Raw genomic sequence first — 14,284 nt, 5'->3', positions numbered from 1 at the left:
TAGAGAGAGAGAGAGAGAGAGAGAGAGAGAGAGAGAGAGAGAGGGACTGACTCTGACAAGAAGTGTGCTCCGGATAAGAAGAATCCTCCTTACCCACAAACTGGACGATTTCCGAGCTGAAGCGCGGGAAAGTCACGTGATTAAGGATACGGGAATAATTAGGGTCGGCCCCGAGTGCGCACGGGCTAACCAATGCGAAAAAAGGCGCGCGCCGCGCGTGATTTATTCGGGACAGCGGGGCAAAAACGAGGCCGCTAGAGGAGCGCGAGTCCTTTTCTTCTATACTGTCACTACTACTGCAGCTGATGCTGCTACTGCTACTACTACTACTACTAGCGGCAGCAGCGAGTTTACGTATGGGATACAAGGGACCGACTCGCTCCGGCGTCGCCTTTATGCGCCTGCCTGACTTCGAGACTGATTTCGTCGCTCGTTCATAATACACATGCTGCTAAATTCTGTGAAGTCCAATTTTAATAGAATTGCAAATCTTCTTGAATCGCCATGCGTTATCCAGCCTAAGAATATACGCTCGCCCTGCTTCATCGCACGTTAATAATATTCTCGCTAATTTTTTCATTCGACCGTAAAAAAGGAATGAGGTGCGTGTACCCAATACTTCCACAATTCATAAGTGGAATATATCATAAGTATGTTAAATTAAATGGCTATGATGGCAGCACACTTGACCATCAAAATATTGGTTCGATATGGTGTTTAAATTACAGTCGCTCACGGAAACCTGTCTCACATGTATTGGCTGGGTGCACATGCGGTAGCGCCCCCATAATCTGCCAAAACCCGTGTCAAATCTTATGGGAACAAAATAGTACGAGCGTCCGTCACGGGCATTTCTCTGTCAACTTCCATAAGATCGTATTAAAACGACACCGCGCTGGTGTATATCATATGCATTAGCAAAACAAAACGAAATCAGTACCTCAACTTACACATTTATATTCTGGATTTCAATGTGATATTACACTACACGTTTTCTTCGTGGTATTAATATTATCTATAGCAGGTGTTGCATATAATCCATCTATAAATGGAAGAGAGCGATAATTGTCGAACTGTAACTTCACTATCAAGGAATGTTATGTATCAGTTGAACAAATTATATATCTATATATGATAAGATTAGTATCGAAAGATCTTTTTTCTATTTTCTATATAGTTACAGAAAATCAAAATCCCTGAATGCATGATGATGAATTCGAATCATGAAAATACAATATAAATTAAAAAAGGGAAAAATCTTTAGGTACATCTATATTTGAATTTCAAACATGTGGAGTAGCTAATCTGTAATAAAACTGTTCATCATTAACTTTCAATATCGTTCTCTAATCGAGTTCGAATAAAAAAGTTGAATGTGACTTAAACGAACATTGATTAAATTTGTTCTAAGATCCACAAGGCCCAAGTTATCGTATCGTTATTTGTCATATTTTTTCACGATTCACAAAGATTAAATAATTCACGTCTTGAAATGGCGTTGACTCTGTTATAAATACCAGACTAATTCATATACAAGATATTCCGTATACTCCGGACGAAAATCTTGAACGTGTGCAGCATGTGCATGGATCTCCAAACATACATTTAGCGCGCGTAAAAAATCGATGCCTCGCAGATCACTGTTTTACGTAACCAGCAAGTATAATGGATATCTTCGAGTTCGGTAAGGGAGCGCTATATTTTTAACAAATCGTATGTATCCATACCAAAAAAGGCCTTCTCTCGCTTGTATCTCACGAAACAGCGTTTCCCTAGCACGTAGGTATATTAGGGCTTGTGGAAGGAGCCACAATAGTCGGATGAGAAAGAAGGAGACGGAAAATCGCGCTCCGATGTCAGACTCTGTTGGGGCATAAATTTTCACAATTCTGGGACCACGAAGCTCGCGGCGTGCTTGGGATGCAAGCATATACATGCCGACCATGTATGTATGGATAGAATCAAATGTAGGCTAGCAGTCCGATAAAGACGGCTCGATGCCGCACCGCCGCCGCAAGAAACACTCATTCTGTCCAAACAGTAAAGTCACACGGATTTGATTTATTAAAGAACACAAGAAAATTTGTTGTCAAGTTAGATAGATTTGTAACTAACAATATATGGGTTATTTCAAAAATCTTTGTTTAAAATTTAATTCTATATGGTTAGTTTTTTACACGTCTAAACCCTTATAGAAAATTGAGCTTGGTATGCTAGTAAATATATCCTAGATTCTGCGCATAAACTTCTCCGGCGGGCGACGGTACACGGGCATAATCTGTCGACAATTATTCTGGCAAAGGTAGCACACACTAATCTGAGGTTAAAAATCTGTATAAACTTTGTACCATACGCACGCACTGCACTTGATTTCACTTGAGAGAACCATTTCGATCAAATACAACATTGGCGGAAAAACGAAAATGATCAAAGTAAAATGTATGTCATAGTACAAATGTGTGAGATAACGTAAGCAGCAAAAATTCGGCGATATTTTTAAGAAAATCAACGCGATTAAAGCGAAACGTAACACCATACGATGCTGCGCATTATTTGTAAAGGTATAATGTCTATTAATTTTGATGACTTATTAAAACAGGGAAGGGTGTAGGATATGCGATGAACGAATTTTGTGTATCTGCGAGACGGTAGTATAGAAAGTGAGAAGACAGGCAATAAAGTGTCGGTCTTGAACCGTGATAGAGAGTGGTTGTGTTTATTCACCACTTCCTCGCATTTACGATATAATCAACTTTTGTTTCATAAAGTCGTGCTATTTGAGTAAACAAATTAATAGATATTGTTTACATTAACAATAGTGCAAAATGCCTTGCCTAACAAAACTAAACTCAATATTTTCTCATTGTAACATTCATTATGGCTTGTCGAGTAAATGACATCAAAATTTCACATTTTGCCTGGCATCGATAAAGAGGTTTTGATTTATAGTTCAGAAGATATTAGAAAACCTTCTAAAATTGAAAACCACGACCCAATGTAAATTCTTGAATTTATTTAAAAGCTTCTGAATTATGAATCAAGGTATTGATTCCTCTTTCTGGAAATGCTTTTTAGAAACTGATGACTAAGTTGAAATGAAATTCAATATGCAATCACTTTAATTTGAGATTTCCGCCCTAATCACTGATGCCAAGCAAATATGCACAATTTGTATCTCACCTACAAGCCACCAATGAATATTCCAGTAAGTATATTTTAAGCTCATTATTTTGTATAGATAAGATATATTGTAATGATACAAATGCTTACATAAACAATATCGATTCAGTTGTTTGCTCCGATTACTTTCACTAAAACATTATTTTTTTTAATAATTTGTCAGTGCACATGTTACATTACTATAGAAAGCCTTATTTTCTATAATTTGTCACCAAATATTTATCTGTCCTGTTCTATATCTTGTTGCTGCTGTTGATGTTGTCGATGTTGCTGCTGCAGAGGTGATGACAGTTTTATCATTGACATTTCATTGCATATTTGGTTCAGGCGCCTTTTGATTATTATTATTCTGCGCTTTTGTGCTGGTGACGGCGTTTTTATATTCATATTATTTTGTAAATTTGTTGCCAAACTCAAAACTGGGCTGGTCGATGCACCGTTAGTTTTGGAACTCATTCGAGGTGCTTATTGTTGATGCTCCAACAAGAACCGAAGGTTAAGTAATTACAGTTGTGTTGAACACCGTATATTTATACCAATCATAGGATGGATGTCATTATAGTAGATGAGGGGTGTCATTTTTGAAGGGTTGGGTGACATTTAGATGGGTGCAGTTTCATTGTGACGGGTAAAGTGCCAACAATAGGGTTCTTCTCTCAAAATGACAAAAATTCCTGAAGGCGTAAAAAGTGAAGAACGTACGTTGTTTATTTTCTTAGCCAAAAAGTTTCTATTTAAGCAGGATTTCTTTGATGATTTGTCAGTGCACATCTTACATTACTATTTAAAACGTCCTGGTAGAAAATACGTCATAATTTCCGGGCGGTTCGCAGTAACGTCTGGCCAGATAGTTTTGCTCAGATTTGGTCCAGAAAAATTCGCGTCTGCTGAGAGTTTCTGCACAGAATCAACTGAAAATGTTGGCAAAGGTAGATGGACGCTAATGCAGGGTTAAAAGATTAGCATAATCACCAGTTAATAATTCAGTTCAATTTAATTATTCTGATGCAGATTAATCCAAAATAAAATTCCTTGTGCAATCATTTCCTGTGGCCGATTTGAGATTTTGTAGAAATTATGGCGTATTTTCTACTAGGGAACCGTGTCGCATATACAAGCAGCTGTGAAGCTAGCGGTATGAACATAGTACACTACAATAATTATATCGCCGAACAAGAAAATTCACTTTGTATTCTCTTTTATACATATATTAATCGCCATTTTATTATCACGGATTCGTCACTTTTGGCAACGGCTGTATTATAATGCTAAATTAATCGCGAAGGACGAAAAAATAAACTAAGAGAAGTGTTCTAATGCTTTTCGGCGAAGCAATTTTCTTGCTTCGTATGATGAGAGTGGCGCGAAAGCTGTTTGAAGTAGAGCAGCGCGCGCGAACGCGGCGATGCGGCGGATCAAAAGTTAATTAAATCCTGGCGTGTCCTTAAGAGACTGTATAGCTGAATGGTGGTGGCGGCGGCAGCGGCAGCGCTGCACCGCATGCGGATCCTCGAATCGTTTTCACGCCGATTTCGACATGGTTGCGCGCTGCACCTTCTCTTCTCAGCAACCGCGATCGCGCGCGCATCCCCTCGGGGCTCCACAATGATGCGATAATGCGAAACCTGCAGTCTCCGATGTCTGGCCGCTTTAACGTTGATCGCCTTTCCGTCATTTTGCTTTTATTGCTCTCGCCGCGCGCTGTACACTTTCGCAGCAACAGCAGCAGCAGCAGTGGCAACGGCTGTAAAAGCGTTTAGATTGCCTCTCTGTGAAATCGAGAGCGAAAAAATTGTTCCGACGTTAATTTTCAACTGGTACATCCTTATTATTTTATATTTATATAACTTCGCTGGTTGTGCATGCTTGGAATTCGATACCCCAATTAAATCATATCCTTATTTATTATTAAGTGATTCCACTTAAAATTATCACGCACTGCATCATTTCTGCACAGGTGAAGAGCATACTACCGGCTGATTTATTGAAACCACTTCTGATCTACGAGCGAACGTGGCTCGCCTGAGTCGTCTTCGTTGGTTTCACCGATATTTCTGAATTGAATACACCATTATAGCGTACATGCTACATCACGCACCTGTACTTGCGCAGAATTGCTTTTGCAGTAGAAATACACGCAACTGGTTTAATCATTGCGTGCGCGTGTGCATAGATATGTATCTTCGAGTGTAATTTTACTATTTGGACGTGTCTTTCAGCCCCTGTTGTTGGACCGCGACGGGCATAATTTGCTTGTCTAGACATTTTTCTCTGCAAAGATCGCCTCGGTTTCTACTTTCACGGCGTCGCGGCGGTTTTTCGAACCCCGTATAGGTTGATCAACGGCTGATCGTCAGCGCGGTGTATCAATTTGGCCGGAAAAAGAGGACAACCAGTGTTCGCTGAATATTTACGAGTATCTTTTCTTTGAAGTCTACGTTCCTCATACATCACGTTCCGAGAAATCATTTCGTTGCATTTTATTTTCACTTCATAAATTAAAGAAGAGCTTTATTTTACTACGTTGTAATTTACTACTTCCTACAGTGTTACATTCGCATTCGTCATTACTGATTTGCATGATTATCAGTAGAACTCAAATTGGAAATGCATAACAAGGCAATTCGTACAATATCAGCGATCAATGTTATGCGCCGATGCATTTTACTTTCATACAGTTGTTATCCATGCTTCATATTATGACATTTTTTTAACTTTTAAAATCGAGTGTCAATCTTCTGCGTATAAATTTTTAGCTTTCCATTTTTCAAGATATTGAAAAAAGTAAAAATAAGCCATCCATATCAGAGTAACAAAATTGGTTTCAGCACGGAGTTAGGGCGCCTTTGAGTGACTCTAACAAACACCGAAATTCATTGTATTTACGTACGAAAATTTTTCCAAAACACGGGATTTAAGCTCTAAATACATAGATGTTTTTAAATATTTGCTTATTAAAGTTTGCTTACAGTCAGGAAGATCAAGTTCATTGAGAATACAAGTTTTCAGTACAACGAACACTTATATTTTGCAATGCGCGTCAATGCCGTTTCTCAACGGCCCAGTCTCTCGAATGTAAAAGTTCACGGCGTTCGTGCAATGATGTAACTGAAGACGCACCGCAAAACGGCTCGCGCAGGCTCCCACGACTTTGACGTCGAACAATGAGCCTACTTATATCTCATGCGAGGACAGGCGGGAATCGGTCATTTATGCAATCGATCATCTCCGCGACGCATTCCGCGATCGCGATCATCTTACCTTCTTCTCGCATCCTTTCTACTTTTCTTTCTTTCTTTCTCTTGCGTCTGCAACACGCAATCGCGCGGAATTTTCCTCAGGCGAAAATATAAATAATCTGCCACTGCTACTGCCGTGAGGCATAGTACGCTTGATAGCTTCTGCCCATAAAGTGTTCATTGCTGCATCTCTTTTTGTACAAATGAGCGCGCACCGTTCAAGTCGTTCAACATAAAGATGTCAGCGATTTTTTAATTGATTTGAAATTATTGTTTATTAGAGCGAATGCATAAGATAGGGACATTCTGTGCTACGCATAAAATATGGATACATGCTATGCGGAAATTACGGAAGTTTATTTACGATCGTATCTATGATAGCTTCTTGGATTGCAAGCCTGTTGTATATCTGAATTTAGTTGTAGATTTTAATTTTAGTTTGTCATTTTGAAAATGCAACATGTCCTCTGGACAGTCGATAGCTTGATAGAATTAAATTGAATATATTCTGCAAGGATAAAATGCAGTGAGGTGTGGAAGAGCCAGACTTGAATATTTTAAGAAAAACCTTATATATTTGTTAAAGAATAAAAAAACGATTTCGAAAAGTACAAGATAATTTCGAATTTTAGCTGTTTTACGAGAAACTATTTTCTACGATCAAGGCAGAACATCCGTACAAATAAGATGATCCGAGTGTGGAGCAAGCGTTTCTGCTTGCCAACAAGAAGCGCAAGAAACTCTCGTGTTATACCTAGACGTGGCAGTAGTAGGTAGAGAAAGAGAACACACAGAGAGCGTCAAAACACAGAGAGCGCGAGGGCAGAATGCGCGCACGGTCTTTTCTTCTCTCGGCTCTCTACAAAGGTTTTCTCAGTACGTAGGATCCTCCTTTCTCCTCCGCAGCGCGCGTCACGACTTCTTATGTGTATATATACGCTGTACACCAGCATAGCTCTCTTTCCTCTCTTCCTCGTCCTCTATCCATCTATACATCTATCTCTATCACGGACAATCCCAAGAGCGCAACGCTCCTTCGTCGCGCTAATTTCCTTGCAGCCCGTACACTCGCCCTCGGTGTCTTTTTCTCAAGGCTACGGGCGGGGCTCGTTTTTTCACGGCTCTTTTATACGGCCTTCTTTCTAATTGTCGCAGACGCGCTGCAATTAAAACCTTAAACGAGAGAGAGAGAGAGAGAGAGAGAGAGAGAGAGAGAGAGAGAGAGAGAGAGAGAGAACTGAGGGAACTCGTCGCATACGCGAAGAATTCCTATGATTCCGCGCGCGAGGTATTATGATGTGTCGCGTTATCCGCGTGTACCACCCGGAGAAACTGCCTGTTTTTCTGTCGCCGAAGCGATAACTGCACTACTGCTTCTTCTCTCGTTTCGCCGCTTGCAGCTTCTGCTCTGCACCGGTGGCTCGACTCGAGGCTGATGAGCTGCTCCAGCGACCAGCGGGGCGATGATGGCTTTTACTCGACTTGCCTCTTCATTTGGATTTCGCGGAGATGTTACTTCGTACGAGCAGCTGAGACGAGTGCGTTTGCACGAGATTTTCGCCTTGATTGTTTGCCGCGCGACGTATTAAGAGGTTTATGTCTTTTTGTACCAGATAATTAGAGAAAATTGTTGAGGCAATCGCTTTAGGAACACGCTGTTTCGATGCAGCTAACTACTGCTTCATTCCCAATGCATTTCAAATTTCATATATGAGATCATCAATTAAATATTGAATTGCATTGGTGTTGAGTATGGAAATACAATTGCCGGAAATCAGTAAATTTTATTGGCCAATACCGTCTTGGTATAACTTGTCGTAAACTATGCACAGATTCTTGGAGGCATCTGTGGAATTTCCGCTAGCCTTTTCTTACACGGGTCTGCACAAGGTTCATCAACTTCTGCACCAGATCTGCGTGGCTGAATATAGTTTTTCAAAAAAAATTTAAAAATTCTTTAAAAGGCGCATATAATATACACCTTAAATATTGTTGAAAAAAAACATTGGGATTTTTCGTTCAGCCGACAAGGTTAAATACACGTATCTGATAGCAGAACGACCCTTTCCCACTAGTTTCGAAAAAACTTCTCTTGCGTATCTCTCGAATAAAATGCCAGCACTATATAAGAAGCTGCATAAGTATTACACTGTATTACCGATACAAATCTCATTCATGGCTAGATAACAGTTCACTGAAACAAAACAATGCAAGTGAGAAAGAGACTTAGAGTTCGAGTTCGAGGAAGGCAAAGATGGATTTGAATAAAGTCGTTTATACATCTCAGTCCCGCGAGATACTCAGTTATAGCACTACCGATGCACTCACAATATCGGTGTATGCGAGGTAAAAGCTCACCGAAATCGTGGGCAGACGGTGCAGGCGTCTCGCGGGAAAGTGTCGCAGGCGCGCGTGAACCATAGACATGCTCTCTGTCGCGAAGTCAACTCCCCTGCAGTGAAAGTGCATGTACGCGACGTGCGCTACTGCTGTTCGTGTGTACATATACTTGTGTTACTGCGCGGCCTCGTACGTTCTCGCGCTGCTGCGCTCCGACGAGCGAGCAAGCCAAACCTTCCGGGTGCAGTGCTTATATCTGCGCTATTGACGCTGTGTGTGCTCGCGACTGCCGTTACGCAATGTCCATTTAGAGACTGTGCTGTTATCTCGAAAGATTTCGTCTGTACTTGTATATTAATCAAGTATGCGGTCCAGTGCCGAATTATACCCCTTGTCGTTCCTTTCGTCGCACGTGTCAGATAACACGCGCAGTCGTAAGGCCGTCAGACCTTTTGCAAGACCCCAAGTCAGCTTCTTCACTTTTTCCACAAAAAAGAGCGAGCCACCAAAAGGTTTGTTATTTGTTAAAAATATAAAATAAAAACACTAATAAATTCAGAATGCCTAATGGAGAACTGTCGAACTGCAGTCAGTCGACATAAGTAGACTGTATTCATTATGTTCCTAATTAGTAACAGAAGTTGCATTGATTGTGTCAGAAATTGCGCTTTATAGCCCAATAGTATCATATCACTCATACCACAAATCGCGAGAAAAAAAAATCATACTGAAACTGACTATAGTCCTTTTTTTATAGCGACTCAAAAGTGCACCTTGCTTAATAATTTATCATAATATACCCATGGACTCTTTTACGAGCAATAGGGGTATTCGTTGATTTTGGGGGAAATTTCAACGTTAATGATGTTGCGAAATGTTAAGAGTCAGGTAAAAACAGAAAAGTGCGATTTGATGAATTAAAAATGCATGTATAGGGGATAACTTTTTCCCACGCTTCAAAATTCAATCTGCCTGGCAAATTTCTCTCAGCCGCAAATCGCTCACTGGTATGCGTATGCCTTTTAATATAGAAATGACGAAAGGAAGAACGGTAGCGAAAAAGATGATCACAGGGTAACGCGCACTTGTTTGTATTCTATAGCAAAATAATGGGCGGCGCGTTTTGTCGACGGGCGCCATCAAGGTCGACGCCGCGAGAGAGGCGCAGTTAATAATCCTCTTAGCGACTCAATGTCGAAATAAGGAAACAAATAAAGCAGACCAGGATGGCCGTATACATGCACGCGGGTTCACCTTCTCACGCGGATACGTATTGTTCATTACACATATTGCCTCCCTCTCCTCCTTGCCTCTCTCGAATATCTCCCTGTCGTATATTCCCTTCGAGGACGTTCGAGGTGTGGTTGTACAGTGGTGGACATCTTTTTTGTTTGCCGGTGCCGTTGCTTTTTCGGTCGGACAGAAGTACCTCTACTCATTGTGTATCTGCGCCGCGCGCTGTAGAAGGATGTATGCTTTTTTGCTTGCCATGTATCCGGGCAGGTACACACGCGGACGTGAACGAGAACAGGAGGGCGACCTCGGGCTATCGCGTGCAGAGACTCCGAACTTGATTCCACTTTCACTTTTGCGGCCCCGCGGAGACGGACTTTGGTCCAATTAAAGCGCCGCCGCGACTGACTCTCTCGCTCGTGAAAAGGGCGAAGGACCGGAAAAATATGTGATGTATTCGCGGCCAACTTAAGGATCCGAAACTCAAGTAAGACTAATCGTGCGCATACATAAGAGCTCGCATTATGTAAACAAAGCGCAGTGCACTAAATGCGTCAAAGGAATAATACATATAAATATGGGTTAACTGTGCTTTATATACTGCGGATACCGTTCTTAAACACGCCGATTCGACCGTTTTCATTATATAATTTATATTATTATATAATGTCATATTATATAATAATATTATTATAATGACTTTATAATGTCCGCTTATGGAGGAACATAGAAAAATTTGCTAATCAACTTTATGCGCGGATCCAAATCAAACGTACATTTTAAAAACGTTTCTCAACCATTTTGTGCTATTCGGAATCTTAATTTTTTTCGGCCCAAAATAGAGAAAAATAGTTTTATGTATACGCATGCAATATAACAACAAGTTATATTTAGTTTATTATAAGATGTATAATAAAAGTATTTAAATATCTTCTTACCCTGGTAGAAATGTTCACACCATCAGCTGATCGAGGAGAATTTTCAAAGTTCGAATTACTTGCAAGTCTCTTGCCAACTACGCTTCGACGAAAGCCAACCACAAAATCTATACAGTTGTATATATGTATTAATTTAAGATAAAAATCGATGTAAAAACACCGATTAAAAAAAAAAACAAAACAAAGAAATTGATAAAGATCAATAAATGAAGACTCCATTTCCTTCATTTGTAATAAGGTTATTGAAAGTATAGATATGTAACGCTATAACATACGGATTTTAGAATAATCTTTTTATGATAATTCTAAATTAATTAATCACCTCGCACAGTCGCTTCACGTATTTATAAGCTTTAACGATGATGGAGACGCCTACTTTGCCATAATTCCTTGTTCCAACCAAGAGCATAGTAACTGCAAACAATGTTTGCTTAACAAGTTATACTGTGCCTTGATTCTTTAATAAATAATATATGAATTTTGCTTTTTACAGATTTGGATTAAACATACAATTTTAGCTTTGCGGACAAAGAAAATTCAAGACCCAGAAGTCCGCAACGGCGACATCGATAAGCTCCACGGTACGAACGTATTTACCCAGTAGGTAGCTCTTGCGGTTGATCATCAAGCAACCTCGATGCGCTCGAGACGATCCCGACAAAGGAAATATGTTCATGGTTAAGCGGACGATTCTCCGCACTCGCGGAAACGACACCACTGCGACGTGCTAAACCGCCACAACCGAGATCAACGAAGTAGCTATGCGGAATCCTTTTGGACTTAATGAAAATGCTTGTGTTTAGACTTTCAAAGTCAATAAAAAATTCAAATTTCGCGCCACAATAAAGGAGATAACTCTAAAGTCCATTTGCCTCTTGTAAATAAAAATCGAATGGAACGAAAAATATCTTACCGATACACTGACAGAAATGCCCTTTAAAGCCAAAAGAAAAGAATCTTGAATATGCTATCAAAAGGAAAAATCGTTTTGGAATCACGATATTCCTAATCATTTAAATGGATTCTGTTTACTTTCACTAGAATCATTTTGATCAAACTTTTTACATAAAATTTGGTATTTTTTATGGGATATAGAAATCTTAAAGAATAAAAAATAAATATCCCATAGGATATAGAAACTAAAAAGAAAATCCTTTTGGCAGTATGCAAAGATATTGCAATAACGTAAATTATTATAAACTTGAAACTATGTGCATAATGATGATCGATTACACAGTAAAACTATATGGCATAGTATATTCCACTACGATTTTTACGATTTGTCAAAATAATTATTTTTATCATTTATTTATAATTATAATTATCTTTAGGATCGAAATTTAAAAATCAACTTTGAGACCTCGTGATAATTTTAATGCTTGCCGTTTACTCGCTGGTGCGTCACATTTTTATTATCCTACATGTTTCTCTAAGCAAAAAATATTAAGTGATTCTGTAATAAATTCTCAAAAAAACAAATGTTTCACGAAAATGCGTTATATTCAAAAAAGGTACAATCTCTAGCGATATTATTAAAAAGCGCTATTTCGCGAAACAAAATTAGCATGTTTTTCAACGCATATCCAGCTGTCCAAGGAGGAAAAAAAGGAAGACAATAAAAAGGCAGGCGGAAAGAAAATAGAGACGGAAGGTCAGATGCCAGTCACCCAGTCGGCAGAGCGTGTCTTTCGTTGTATATGTATATATATATATATATATATATATATATACACACACACACACACACACACACACATTTTGTCAAGGCTCAGTAGTGGCACTACGCGACTGAAAACAGCCGTAGAACTCATAGACTGTAGCTTTCTACGACTAGATACTCTAATTTAAATAAATTTGACTTTCACTTTTTTGCAATGATCGGTAGCACGCGTGCTATGCATGATATTTGGTGCAGTAAGGCGTTTTGCAATGCGTGTTCGCGCATATAGACTCACGCACGCGAATAAAAGCTTGCTATATCTGCACACCAGAACATGTCTCATGTATAGACGAAACAAAGGCGCGTTTTTCAGTCGGATGATGTATATAAATTATTCATCGGCTCACTAGGAGCTTACCTCCTTCGAAATGATCTGCATAAATAATGAAAGAGCGGAGTATACATATACCTGTAGTAGAGCACGTTCTTGTCACTTGCAAAATTCACGCGATACCGCAATTAAATAAAAGGTGTCTACCTTGAGCGCCATGTGTTTGCACTCGATACACCAAACTTGCACACCCAAGATGCGCGCGTAAAAATCGTCGTCATTTGTTTTTCACGTTCGTTCTTCATGAAATCCGTATTTGATAAGTATGATGCATTCGTCACTTTTACATTTAATGTCATCCACTTGCGTTAGTCATTAGCGAAAGTTTGCTGATAGATATATTATCACTGTACGCGTATCTTTGTAATATAACAATAAAGAGCAAGAAATGCTCTGCTAGAAACCTTAACCTTTCATCTGGACCAATCTTAAAATAATCTTTATTCATATATATATGTATGTAATAATATATGTCTAAAATATAAAAAAAAAATGAATTACGTCTATTTTTTTTTAATTGTTTCAACAGCTTCCAATCTACCTGGACCAAATCTTGAAAATGTTTTTTAGTAGGAATGTATTTTTATTATATGTACCTGTCTATACCATTAAATAGTTTTTATTTATAAACTAGGAATGAAGGCGCGCTTCGCGCGCTCCTTATTCTATCTATGTCTAATAACCCTGGTAGAAAAAACAACATAAGTTTTGGGTACACTAATTTCTGCTAATATTTTTACCATATTACCTACCATATGTTACCATATTCTGTAATACTTTAAATATAAGTATATTAACAATGCCCAAAGTCGTTGTCGTTAAGGTCTGAGAAGTGAATTTGAAGAAAAGTTCAGTAGAAGAGTCAGTGAGTATAAGCCTATTATTACAACCCTATTCATTTGCATTGTAAAAAAGCTAGGCAATTGAAATTTTACACAGATACTTGATATGCTACCTATAAAAACATGTAATCCAGATGATTTTAATTTAACTGTTTTCATTCATATTTTCACATTGAGGCACATGTGAATTTTTTAATTTGGCGGGTCACATTTTGCTTATAGGCAATTACGCAGTAAATACTATCTCTAGCACATTGTATTTTTGGTTTTCAGTGTATTTTTACATGAAGAAAGTGATAAATATTTTGCCTTTCTTGTCAAGACATTAATAAGAATTTTAACTCTTAACAGTCGTGAGAGATTTTGAGATCGATGCCTATTTCTCTATTTTTGCATTTGCTCTCATTCGAAAACTAACGGGTCTAGAGAGCACATATTTTACATATAGATTTATTTTGTGT

General features: G+C 38.9%; 1 long non-coding RNA gene across 1 annotated transcript; it reads left to right on the top strand.

The window, feature by feature from the left end:
* The first annotated feature begins 8,920 nt into the window (after window positions 1-8,920).
* Window positions 8,921-12,537, top strand: LOC116417227. Its single transcript, XR_004227526.1, has 2 exons — window positions 8,921-9,271; window positions 11,424-12,537. It is a non-coding gene; the product is annotated as an uncharacterized LOC116417227 (long non-coding RNA).
* Window positions 12,538-14,284: the final 1,747 nt, after the last annotated feature.

The sequence above is a fragment of the Nasonia vitripennis genome, chromosome 4, assembly GCF_009193385.2.
Source record: "Nasonia vitripennis strain AsymCx chromosome 4, Nvit_psr_1.1, whole genome shotgun sequence".
In the NCBI taxonomy this organism is placed as follows: Eukaryota; Metazoa; Arthropoda; class Insecta; order Hymenoptera; family Pteromalidae; genus Nasonia; species Nasonia vitripennis.
The sequence above is the reverse complement of the archived record's forward strand: the minus strand, read 5'-3'. Positions and strand labels throughout refer to the sequence as shown.